The sequence below is a fragment of the Chinchilla lanigera genome, unplaced genomic scaffold (assembly GCF_000276665.1).
Source record: "Chinchilla lanigera isolate Chin_1 unplaced genomic scaffold, ChiLan1.0 scaffold00004, whole genome shotgun sequence".
In the NCBI taxonomy this organism is placed as follows: domain Eukaryota; kingdom Metazoa; phylum Chordata; class Mammalia; order Rodentia; family Chinchillidae; genus Chinchilla; species Chinchilla lanigera.
In genome coordinates this window covers 33,290,774-33,302,721 of record NW_004955405.1, presented here as the reverse complement: position 1 = coordinate 33,302,721, position 11,948 = coordinate 33,290,774, and the positions used below count along the sequence as shown (strand labels likewise).

Here is an 11,948-nt window from a genome sequence, read left to right as displayed (position 1 = left end):
GCATGCCTGTAATCACAACACTCGGGAGGCTGAGGCAAGAGGATCACTGCAAGTTCGAGAACAGCCTAGGCTGCAAAGTGAGCTCAAGACCAGCCTGAACTGCATAGTGAAACTCTGTCTTAAATAGACTAAATAAATAAATAAGTAAAACCAATCTAGCTCAAATCACAGCCCTGCTCTCTTACCACCTGTGGTAGTGACCTAAATGCCTGCTTAGTCCTTTTACGATGCTGATAGCATCATGCCATAGATTGGGTGGCTTATAAACAAAGCAAATTTATTGTTCACTCTTCTACAGGCTGATAAGTTCAAGTCAAGGTGCCAATAGATTCTCTGTCTAATGAGAGCCTGCTTTCTGGTGATGGGCAGCACCTTCCAGCTATGTCCTCACATAGCAAAGAAACCAAGGGGTCTTCTTCTATAGGGCACTAATCCAACCCATGGGGGCCCCACCCCTTGTGACATTGGAGGTGAAGATTTTGGGGAGGATGTGGCAAAAAATATTCAGGCCACAAGATAGCTGAATCGCTGAGACTGTGGTTCTATAACACCAGAAATCCCTGCAACGATTAAGCTATTGCAGGTTTCTATCGCATTCTAAAGATACAGCATTTAATAGAATAAAAATGCCATACATGAAAAGTAAGAATTAAGGATAAACCAATTATACCTGCCAAATTGTGTTAATACTTAGACCTACATCTCTGATATAATTTGCTATCTATACATTGGGAATATTAATTCATATGCCACATAGTATCTCAGAAAGTAAAAGAAACGGTAGCAACCACAAAACACTTCTGTCATAAGCATTACTTACGTTAGATCTTTGAGTGCTTCAAGCTGATGTGTCAAGCAAATATTTTGAAAATTAAAGAGACAGGGGCAATTCAGACTGAGAAACTACCTGTCTTAGCGAGGTCATCCTTCGCTCCTCCCCCCCCTCCCCCCAGACTCCATAGCTATCCCATTGGAGGTGGGTGTGACGCAGCCTATCTCAGAGAGGTTAAAGCAGGCACGACTCATTCTACTCACCCAGCTGCTGCCTACACCTCCACCGCGGCTCACCACTGTGCCTGCCTGAGCTCCCCACCTCAGCTCCTCACTTACAGCCTTGCCCTCCAAAACCTCTTCCCCTCACAGCAACCAGACAGAGCCTTTGAAAACATAATGCAGACTATGCTACCCGTGTTCTGCACACCTTCCAAAGCCCCAGTTCAGCTGGTCCCATCCTTTCCTCACTCCCCTCGCCCTCTGCCTCAGACTCACTAGTGCTTCATTCTGCTGTGAGTACCAAGCAAGTCCCTGCCTCCTGGCCTTCGTCCCACCTGATCCTCTGCGGGATCACCCTTCCCCAAGATGTCCATTTGGCTCTTTCTTTACTTCCTGCAAGTTTCTGCTCAAATAGCAGCTTCTCTGTGACCTCGGCCCTCATTTACTCACCTAAAACACAAAGCTTCATTTTCCACCTCTCTCTATCCCCTTACTTTACTCACTTCATAGTATCTCATGTATTATATGTTTCTGAATATTTTTTAGTGTCTTCCTCCCCTAGGTACAGTGAGAACTCCATGAAAACAGGGAGTGGATTAAAACACTACTTTAGCTCCAGTGTCTAGGACAGGCCTAGGGAGACAGTACATGTAGTTACAAGGAGAAATAAAGCTAAGTCTTAGTGTCAGAATACAGAGATGGTGGTGTTGTATTATATGCCTTTATTTGTATAATCAGACTTCCAGGTTCTTGGGAAAAAGAGCCCCAACCACAGTATGCAGTAAAGGTTAACTCAGCAGGTTTGCTTAGTTCAGCCTTGCATATTGCAAAGGATGGATTGGTCTTGACCAGCCCCTGGGAGGCCAGCCCCTGGAACGTCCCACTTGACAAGTGCATCTTTGTGCACCTGGTGTCTCAGGCCATGCCAGCCAGTTTATGCTACCAGTGTGATTTATGGAAAATGCCTGTTTTGGTTTGTCTGCACCCTGGCCCTCACTGATTCAAGCTCACCTCTGAGGCATGGGGGCTAGAGACGGAGTATCTAAGGTGAGTCATATGGGTGCCCCATACCTACATGTCTGGCCCCCAAAGAAAACCCTGGACACAAATCTTGGCTCAACCTCTACGGCTGGAAACACTTCACATATGTTTTATGCACCACTGCTGGGAGATTAAGCCCCTGACAGGAGAACTGGCAGCTTGAGATGATCTTCCCTGGACTGTGTCTTTTCTGTTCTATCCCTTGCTGGTTTTAAACTTTACTCTTTCATTATAATAACCCATAACATACTTTATGATTCACATGAATATAACAGCTTTTCTGAGTCCTGACTTCTTCTAGTGAATCACTAAATCTGAGTGCGGCCTTGGGGACAGCCACCAACACGCCCCACACTTAGCACAGCATTTGGCATGTAGCAAACGTGCACTAAAGGCCGACAGGGCAAATGAATGAATGAATGCATGGATGACTATGAACGCCATATTAACGGGCCACCTGGGTTCTTTTCTCTCTACTCACTCTGCCTCTCATACTGTTTGCTTTTTTTTTTCCCCTCACACTCTAATTTCAAACACCAGATCTGACCACTGCCTAATAGGACAGCAGCCCTTAAAACTGTCAGTGAACATAGGAACAGTTGGCAGAAATGTAAGATTTAGAGATCAAGACCATTTGGGTAAACAAGGCTTTGCCTCTGCACCTCACCTTTTAGGCTGGCATTCAGCATGGGATAATTTGCTTTGCCACCTGATTCCTGCCCTTCAACCCAGCTTGAACCCAAATCAAAAATTGCATCCACCAAAATAAGGCCCCAGTTTTTTCTTGCTGTCCATCTCTGAATCAATAATAAGAGAATCTGCTTTGTTTGCTTGGGATTTGACAGCCCAGTGACAGACAGGACAGGGGAGCGGCCACAGCCTCAGCTTGGCTACACTGAGCTCATGTATAATGGCATGTGCATGCGTGAGATTTAACACTGCCTGATAACATTCAAGGTCTTGAATGGGTTGCCCCTAGCCCACTGCATTGACATCTATCATTTTAATAGCCACCAAGGAAGAAAAAATATAGTTCTCATTAATACTCTGAATTTTACCTTCCACTTGCCTTGAATTGAAACTCAGTGATAGCCTGGAATGCAACTGTGCCTGTTAAAAGAGTACAGAAATCCACCTTGCTGGTATTGTTTATCCCACGGAGTACAAAACAGAAAGGAAGAAAGCCAGGACTCAGGTGGACACAGTTGTGGCTGGAGACGCCTTTCTCCTTGTGGTGCTCAAATAAAGGAAGCAATGAGATATTCATTTTACCTAGAAAGTCAAGTAATTTTCTCATAAAACCAGGAAAAAATACATGTAAATAATCTACAGCCAGAATTTTCCAGAATTATGAAAATCAAACTCTTTGATCCTGATAAGCTAATAAAACATGGATAGCACTTTCTGTTTCTTGCAAGCCTGCAATCCTAAATCCTAGACATCACAAACCACTTTAAGAATGCATCCACTGTATAGTCTATCACGGGACAGTTCAACAGGCGTCTCACAGATAGTCATAAAATTCTCCAGTGTTTAATAATAATCGATGCAGCAATCACATTCCAATGATATTTGCCTTTGTTCTAGATGTGAGTAGAAGATAGCACAACATATTCACTGTTCCATAAATGAATAGTACAAACAAAGACAAAACTTTATCTGCTTAAGCATGAAGGCCAACAAACTTTTAGACACTCATAAAACAAGTCTTTTTAACAGGGATGGGCTGATTTAAAAAAGGAACTGCTGCTTCTTGTATTTAAATATAAGAAACTTTGCTGACTGAACCCAAAATTCTGGTTTTATTCTTTTAAAATCCTACCAAACTTTTCCTCAATCCGGGATAATAAGCTTAATTTAATGGTCTTTCGGGTCAGTTTAGTTAAAAGAACATAGAGCACATTGTTGGTCTTATATAATATCTTCACCCTTTTCCAAAGGGTACTGATATTGATGTGATCATTGAAACATATACTTTAAGTACAGCAGAATATGACATCTTATGAGTCATATAATCTCTAGAGTTTCCAACTTAATTGAAGCATTCGCAGACCCATGAAAAATTAAGTTAAAAAAGCAGTATGATACAACAGATTACCCAAGGAGAGAAGAAAGCCCAGTTCCTACCTTTGTCTCATAATGTAGCTTAAGAAACAGATGGTTAAAAATATATCTGCATGAGACCAGAGCCCGTGCTATATTGGTGGTCTAAAAGAGCCATCAGAAGAGGGAGCCATTAATTGTTCCACACATCTGCAAAGGTTTCATAGTGGAGCTTACATCCAATGTGGAATTTGTAGGATAAGCATGATTCAACACTGCAGGGATGAACAGGAAGGCATTCTATCCCAAGGGAACTGCACAAACAAAATGAGGACAGACTCCACTCTCTAAAGGAGTGGGAATGAGCTATGTGCCGGGAGCAAGGGACGTGTAGAGGATAGAGTGAGGCAATGCCATGCCAGTAGGTTTGCACGAGTTGAATATCCCTTAACTGAAATTCTTGAGACCAGAAGTGTTTCAGATATCAGATTTTGAAATGTGTTCACATATATAATGAGATATACCGGGGAGGAGACCCAAATTAAAACAGAAAATTAACTTACGTTCCATATGCTTCTGAAAGTACTTTTGTACAGCACTTTGAAAGTGCCCGTGCTTTCACTGTGACACATAACATGAAGGTAGATGTACAATTTTCCATCTGCGGCATCACATTGGTTCTCAAAAGCTTTGGATTTTGGAACATCTAAGATTTCAGATTTCCAGTTTAAGAATGCTCGACCTGTACTTTAACTGGAAGGAAATAAAGGAAAAATCACAAGCAGGTGCTATAGTAGGAATCCCATGATCCAATTTGCATTTTATAAAAGTCACTTTGGCCCCTATCTGAATGATAGATTTCAGGCAAAAGAAACCAGAAGAAAGACCAGTGCTTTGTACATCCATGTGCCTATCCATCCAATCTGTTGGGCAGTGTTAACAAGGATCAGCTGGTAGAGTTGGATTCCTGGGGATGGAAATTGCAAGTTCATGAGTCTAGGTCAGATTTAAAATGCCACTCTGTTGGACACAGCTGTATACTGTTTGTAAATTTTACTTGACACAAACTTTAAAATGAAGAGATTTCCCATAAGCATCTAGATTTTCACCTTCTCTGAAACATTAGATCTGGTAAAATTGGACCTATGCTTCCAGCTGATATTGAGTAGTGGACAAAACCCTGAATAAGAGGCTTCAACACCAACTTCCATAATCACCCTTTACATTGTGGCCCTGATACTGAAGCCAAGTGTTATGGCCAGCGCAGAGCTTAGGCCACTCATGCTTGCTTACAATAGAGACCATTGTCATTGTACCCATGTAACTTCTGTAAATGAGAAAGAAATGAAGGATCATCAAGGATGTAGCTTGTCTCAGGAGACATTTGTGTAACTGATTAAGATCAGGAGACATTTGTGCAACTGATTAATAGTTCCATTAATACTTTTTAGTGTGACTACAGTGTCGTTGTTGAAAGAATACAACTTAAAGTATTTTTTGTTTGTTTGTTGTTTGTTTGCAATACCAAGAGTTGAACCCTAGGACTTTGCACTGAGCTATATCCCCAGGCTTTTTTTTTTTTTGGCATATATATATATATATATATATATATATATATATATATGTGTGTGTGTGTGTGTGTGTGTGTGTGTGTATATATATATGTATGTATTTGTATGTATGTACTTATTACAGACAGGATCTCACTGACTTGCTAAGTTGTCAAGGATAGCCTTGAACTTGTGACCTTCCTGCCTCAGACTCCCAAAGTGCTGTGATTATAGGCAGGCATCGTCATGCTTAATTTATCCCACTACACTTATCTAGACCACTTGTTTTGCATTTATATTCCCAAACCTAAAGAAATGAGAAGTCTGGGGTACCTGAGAAAGTGACACCTGAGTTACAACATAAAGCCTGAATAAAAGAGAGTTTATAAATGCTTCTGTCACTCCCTGGAACAGTAACACCACATATACCAAAAGTTCTGAGTCAACTCACGCTTTGCTTCACTTAATTTGACTTTATTATGCTGAGGACTTGGGGCTACTGTGAAGGTAGGGCTTAGGAGAAGTCACACACCTGTTCAATAAATATGTGTTCATCATTTGTGAGGTTCCTGGCCCTCTGCTGGGTTTGGGAGGTACAGTGGTGACCAAGATAAATACGTACTAAAGTTACCATAATAGCTGAGGAGATTGATAGTTAAATAATAAATTAGAAGAAGCGTGGTGTATAAGCAGAGGTTATTGTACAAGTTAGAAAACTTGAAGGGCACTATGTCAGTTAGGACTGCTTTCAGCCACAACTCAGAGGAAGTCTGAATGATGGATGGTTAAACCTGGGGTTATTTTTTCTCGTATAACAAAGAAATCGGGAAGAAAACACCCGCGGGTGTTTTTGCAGTGGTTTCTGTGGTTTTCTTGGCTTCTCCATCCTGGGTGCATAAGGCATTTGGGATTTCCAATGAACAGAAATTGGTTTGGGGTTTGGGTGAAAAGGGGAGAGAGAATGGAGGATGATATGATCACTGGCCCGGCCAGCTGCTTGAAATAGAGGTGTTTCTTGTGCTAAATTTCTTCTGATAATGTCATCATGCAGGCTCAAGCAAGAGCACCTTACAGCAACTGTGTAAGGTGACTTTGAACTTCACAGACTGGCCAAGGGCGTGATGGGGAAGCCATATACTGAGAAGTTTGAAGAAGAAAGAAAATGAATGTTAATAGCTTAAAACTTCTAGGATTCGGTGCTCTCTTGGGCCCTTCCAACTTAACATTCTGAATATTAGGAGGAAATTGCTGAAATTCTGAAAAACAAACAGGAAAGGAAAAGCATTCAAGCAGGTGGCCATAAAGACCAAGGGGCAAGAATAAAGTGGAAAACTCTGAAGATATCAATAAGTAATACAACAACCAGGATTAATTTCCTACAACTTTCTCTGTAACTCTGCTTTGTTTGTATTGTTCTTATGTTATTTTGTAAATGGATGTCTGTCTGTTACTATGTTTTCCTTCTTTTATTTTTTAAAATAAAAAAATAAAAAATATAAAAAGAATAAAGTGGAAATACTGAGGGTACCAAAAGCATCCAGGGAACTTTGCTGCAGCTGAATGTGAATATTCATGATTTATAGCATCTATTTAAGTGGTCAGTCAGTACTTAAAGTAGTGATCCAGACTTTAAAGTCTTGACTTGTTTTTGAGACAGGATCTCACTATGTAGTTCAGGCTGGCCACAAACTCACTATATGGCCCAGGCTGGTCTTGAACTTACAGTGATCTTCTTGTCTCAACTTCCTGAATGTTGGGAGTACACCATGCCTGGCCTGAGAAGATGGATCTTGTTCTGCAAATAAAGGGACCCATGGCCTTCATAAGTACATGGAACTTGGGTCACAAGAGACTAAGGCCATATACTGAGAGGTCCATTCTTAGGCAATTTGTCATTAAATATGGTCTCCAATGCAAGGGAGGAAAGACAACACAGGAAAGTAAAAGCAACAGTCTGCCTTGCTTTACTTTTCCTAAAAATGATTTAATATATCAGACTAGATCAATATCAATGGAGAAGATCTCTGTGGAAGACCTGATACTGAGTGTATTAAAAATGTATGACACTCTGTATATTCTCCTAGGCTCCCTATTTGGGCCCGCTACAGTGGGTAAAATGACATAAAACTGTGATTAGTAATATAGTAAATCCTGTTGATTGGAAAACCCAGAGACATATGACAGATTGACCTGACTCTTTGATTTAAGCCAATATCACTGAAATAACCTTTCCGATCATGAGAAAGAATAATGTCTTGCCTTCAGGCCAGAACACAACAAGAGAAAATGCGGTTGTCTTTCAAGGTTTGTTTTCATATATTAAATGCCCTCAAAGCATTTTGAATCTGAATCCTTTCATCTAGATACCAAGCTCCTAGCTCTAAACTGCCACCATTTCATTAACCCTTCAGAGCTATTCCTGTGATAGCCAATGCAAAATAAAACAAGAGAAGAAATGAAATAAACCAAGATGCCAACAATGAAAATCTTTAGGTAATATGTTTGAATGATTTTTCCATATTTTATGGCATTTCCAAGATTTTTCTCCCAAGGTTTTACAAACATAGAAGATTGAGCAGAAGAAAAAAAAATCAAATGCTTACATTAAAAAATAAAGAAGTTAGAAACAAAAAGAATTCTAAAAATAAAAAAATTATAAGTGCTTTCTCGCAGATTTGGACTCCAAAAAAGCCACTGAGATTGAAGTGAATCTAATGAGCAACCAGTGCATAAGAGAACAGTGAGTATAACCATCATCATCATCTTACAGTCTCAGGGTGTCCCAAGCTTCTTCCTTTTATGCTGCTTCTCATACACCCTGCAAAAGACCATTCATCTGAGAGTCTAGACAGCCCACCCTCTTTTGGTTAAACTCCTTTGCTTGTACAATGAGAACCTTTTCTTTTTACATCAGTGTCTTTTCTTCTGTTACACATTTCCTGCTATTCCCCCAAGGGACCAACCCTTCTCCTCGTGAACTGATGGTGGAGTTGACTCTACCATTGGCCCAAGCATGGTCATGCCAGTCGCTTGATCCCATTTTTGGCTACAGCAGTTTGGTTCAGGAATTGGCGTGTGACCAATTAAAGTAGCAAGGTTGAGGAAGAAGCTCAGCTTTTTTCTGATGAACTTGAACCTGGGTAAGTACGTGTCTGGAGTTGTACATTGTTGTTACTGCAGGCTTACTAGGCCAGAGAATTCATTTGGAAAAATATTAGGTCTATTTGACATTGCTGGACCAAGCCAATTCTGAACTTCTGTTTCTTGACTTTTCTGTTATAAGAGCCAAAAAATTCTTTATGTGCTTAAACCAATTTAACTCAAATTTTTATCCCTTACAACTGAAAGAGTTCCAACTTATGGAGCCTTTCCTCTAGTTAATATCCTACGCAGGGGTATTGTTTACAGAGGATTTAATTGCTATACTTGGAAAAGACCAAAAGAGTTGCACAGAAAACCTCCACGAACTGTATTCCTATTAGTACCGCAACTTGAAATATTTATGTAGTACACTGTCTTTTACAGCCCAACTTTGCCCATTGAATTCATAAGTGCAACTATCAAGGCTTTCATTATAAATAAATTAATTCTGAAGATATATACATTCATTAATAAACACCAATGTGTTAAATAAACTACGTTTTGGGCGGTTCTAAGCAGTGTCTTAATAACAGTGCATGACAAAGATTAAAGAATCATTGTTCTCTGTCTGTTCTCATTTCTAAAAATTATCATGTTCCTAACTCTTGTTTTACTTTTATTAAACAGTAAAACATTTAAAAGATCCATAAAAAACAGTAAAGTATGAGATAAAAATATCTTCCTCTTGATCACCATTGTTCCTCCTCACAGAGAAATAATATTAATAATTTCTAGCTGGATTTCCTGGAATTTGCGTACAGCGAATGAATAAAACTTTGCTTGTGTATAGGAAATGTAAATATCCTGATAAATGAGATGGTTAGTGAGAAAGAAAGCAGTACGCATTTTCCCTAAGCTGCCAGAGTTGGTCTGGAAAGAAACACCCAGAAAATCCCCCAGAAGGAAACACTTTCTTTCTTTTGTAAAGAGAAAGCAATTGCTCATAAGTGTGCAGACAGAGTGTTCTGGGATGGCAGTGTAAGGGGCACAACTTAGGCCTGGGTGCTTTGGCAAAAACCGCTCTTAGCCTGGTATGCAGATTTAGGAGGTGCACCAGTATCAAAAAGAGTTCTCTGTCCCGTGTCTCTGGGGAAGAGAGGATCCAGGGTTCAGTCTGTCCCCGAAGTGAGCGAATCTGGTTGGGCTGCTGGGAGGTGCATCTGGACGGAAAAGGGACTTCCGCTCTTCACTAAGGCCCAAAGGCTTCCAAAACGGGCTCCTGCAGGGAGTACGGCTAAAGCTACATTTGTGACTTGGAGAATAATGGCCCAGCGTACCTGTGCAAATTACAAGAGCTAACTCCACAGCACAAACATGGGCCCTCACAGCCTCCCGGGATTTGAGGAGCGAGACCTCCCGGTCGCCGTGGAGAGATGTCACTTCGCAGTGGTGCCAGGACGAGGCAGTGCAAAATAGACTGCAAGCAAGGAAGAGCGAGCGAGCGGAGGCTCTGCTGCGATGGCGCCTCCTGGTGCTAGGAGCTGGACTGACACTTTTTTGAACTGCATAAACTCTGGAGTTCCGCAACAGTTCGTAAGGACTGGTGGACACGGGAGAAGTTCTTGGATTATTGGGAAAAATAGGAGAGCTGTATCTATTGATGGACCATGTTCTTGAAGTATAATATCAAACCATTACATAGAAGATGGGACACACTTGATAAATTTATAAATACTTACTATGCAGGGGTATGGATAAAGCTATCCCTCTGTGTCTGCAGGAAATTGGGCCCAGGACCTCTAAGGACAGCAAAGTCCTTGAATGCTCAAGTTCCTTATATAAAATGGCATAGTGTTTGCATATTTTGTAATCTATGCACATCATGATGTCAAGATTACTCATACCTAATACGATGCAAGTTGTGGTTATACTATATTATTTCCTACATTGTTTAGAGGATGACAAGAAAAAAGGCTGCCTATGTTCAGGACAGATGCAATCCTTTTTAAATATTATAAACCTGTAGTTGTGGGGCCACAAATGTGTGTGTACATGGGCATCCATGTATGCATTATGTGCCTGTGTGATTCCTATCATGTGTTAGTCTTCAATTAGCTATTTAAGGGGGCTGGGGATTTAGCTCAGCGGCAAAAGCGCCTGCCTGGCAAGTGCAAGGTCGTGAGTTCGGTTCCCGGTACCGGAGAAAAACCAAAAACCAAAAAAAAAAAAAAAAAAAAAAAAAAAAAAATTAGCTATTTAATATGGTAGACCTTGCATATCTTCCTGGATTTATATACCTGTCTCATTCTTTTAATGAGTACATATAAATTTATTGTATAAATTTAGTATCATTTATTTAATTCATTCTCCATTGAAAAATATGTTATTCTTAGCCATCCCCAGTATTACAATGTTAGAATAAATATTCTTACATGTATATTTCTATGAATAAGATAGTCATAAAAATAAAATTGCTGGTCATAGATCTGTGTACTTAAAAGGATAATGTATATTGCCAGACTGGCCATCAAAATGGTTACATCAATTTATACTCCTAGTAATGGGCTATGGACTATGACCTATTTTCCCACTTTTTACAAATATATATGCAGACACTCCTCATTTCACTACCTAATTCTAGTCCTATGACTAGGTCATTAAATCAATTGCTTGCTAAATAAAGAATTGTACATAGTATGTATATTACAATATTCAGAGCAAAGAAACTCTCAAAGGAAACTCCAACTTGATAACTTTGCTTTTTATTTACATAACTCTTACATTACATGCAATACTGTAATGTATAGCAGAACATAAAACTACAGTACTGTACAATACAGTACAATCAGCAAAAATTACAGTACTTTGTAGACAAGGCTACTGTACTAGAAGAGAGAGATCAGGGCTCTATAAACAAGGTGTGCAAAACTACCAAAAAGAGATGGGTCATGAGTCCAAACAGAACACCTCAATTATAAGCCTGAACAGTCTTTTAAAAAATAGGTCATTAAGTGAGAAATCTCTGTATTTAATGTATAATTTTTACTTTAATAGTGGAAATGTCATTTCTTTGATGTTGCAAAAAATCCTAGGAAACAAAAACTATTTCCCCATTTTTCCCAATGAAAAAACTGATGCTGATAAAGACTGTATAACTTAGTATATTGCTGATAGAACAAAGGTTCATCATCTGATATGTTTGAGTTTAAAGCCCATTCATTATTCACATATTCACATGTT

The 11,948-nt window shown here is 39.8% G+C and overlaps 1 long non-coding RNA gene across 1 annotated transcript in view; it reads right to left on the bottom strand.

The window, feature by feature from the left end:
- Nucleotides 1-3,164: 3,164 nt before the first annotated feature.
- The window catches only part of LOC102013141, a 67,353-nt gene continuing 58,569 nt past the window's right edge, over nucleotides 3,165-11,948 (bottom strand). Inside the window, exons 2-3 of the long non-coding RNA XR_001235744.1 lie at nucleotides 4,641-4,830; nucleotides 3,165-3,306 (exon numbers count right to left, since the gene is read on the bottom strand). This is a non-coding gene — a long non-coding RNA (uncharacterized LOC102013141). The remainder of the gene's footprint in view (nucleotides 3,307-4,640; nucleotides 4,831-11,948) is intronic.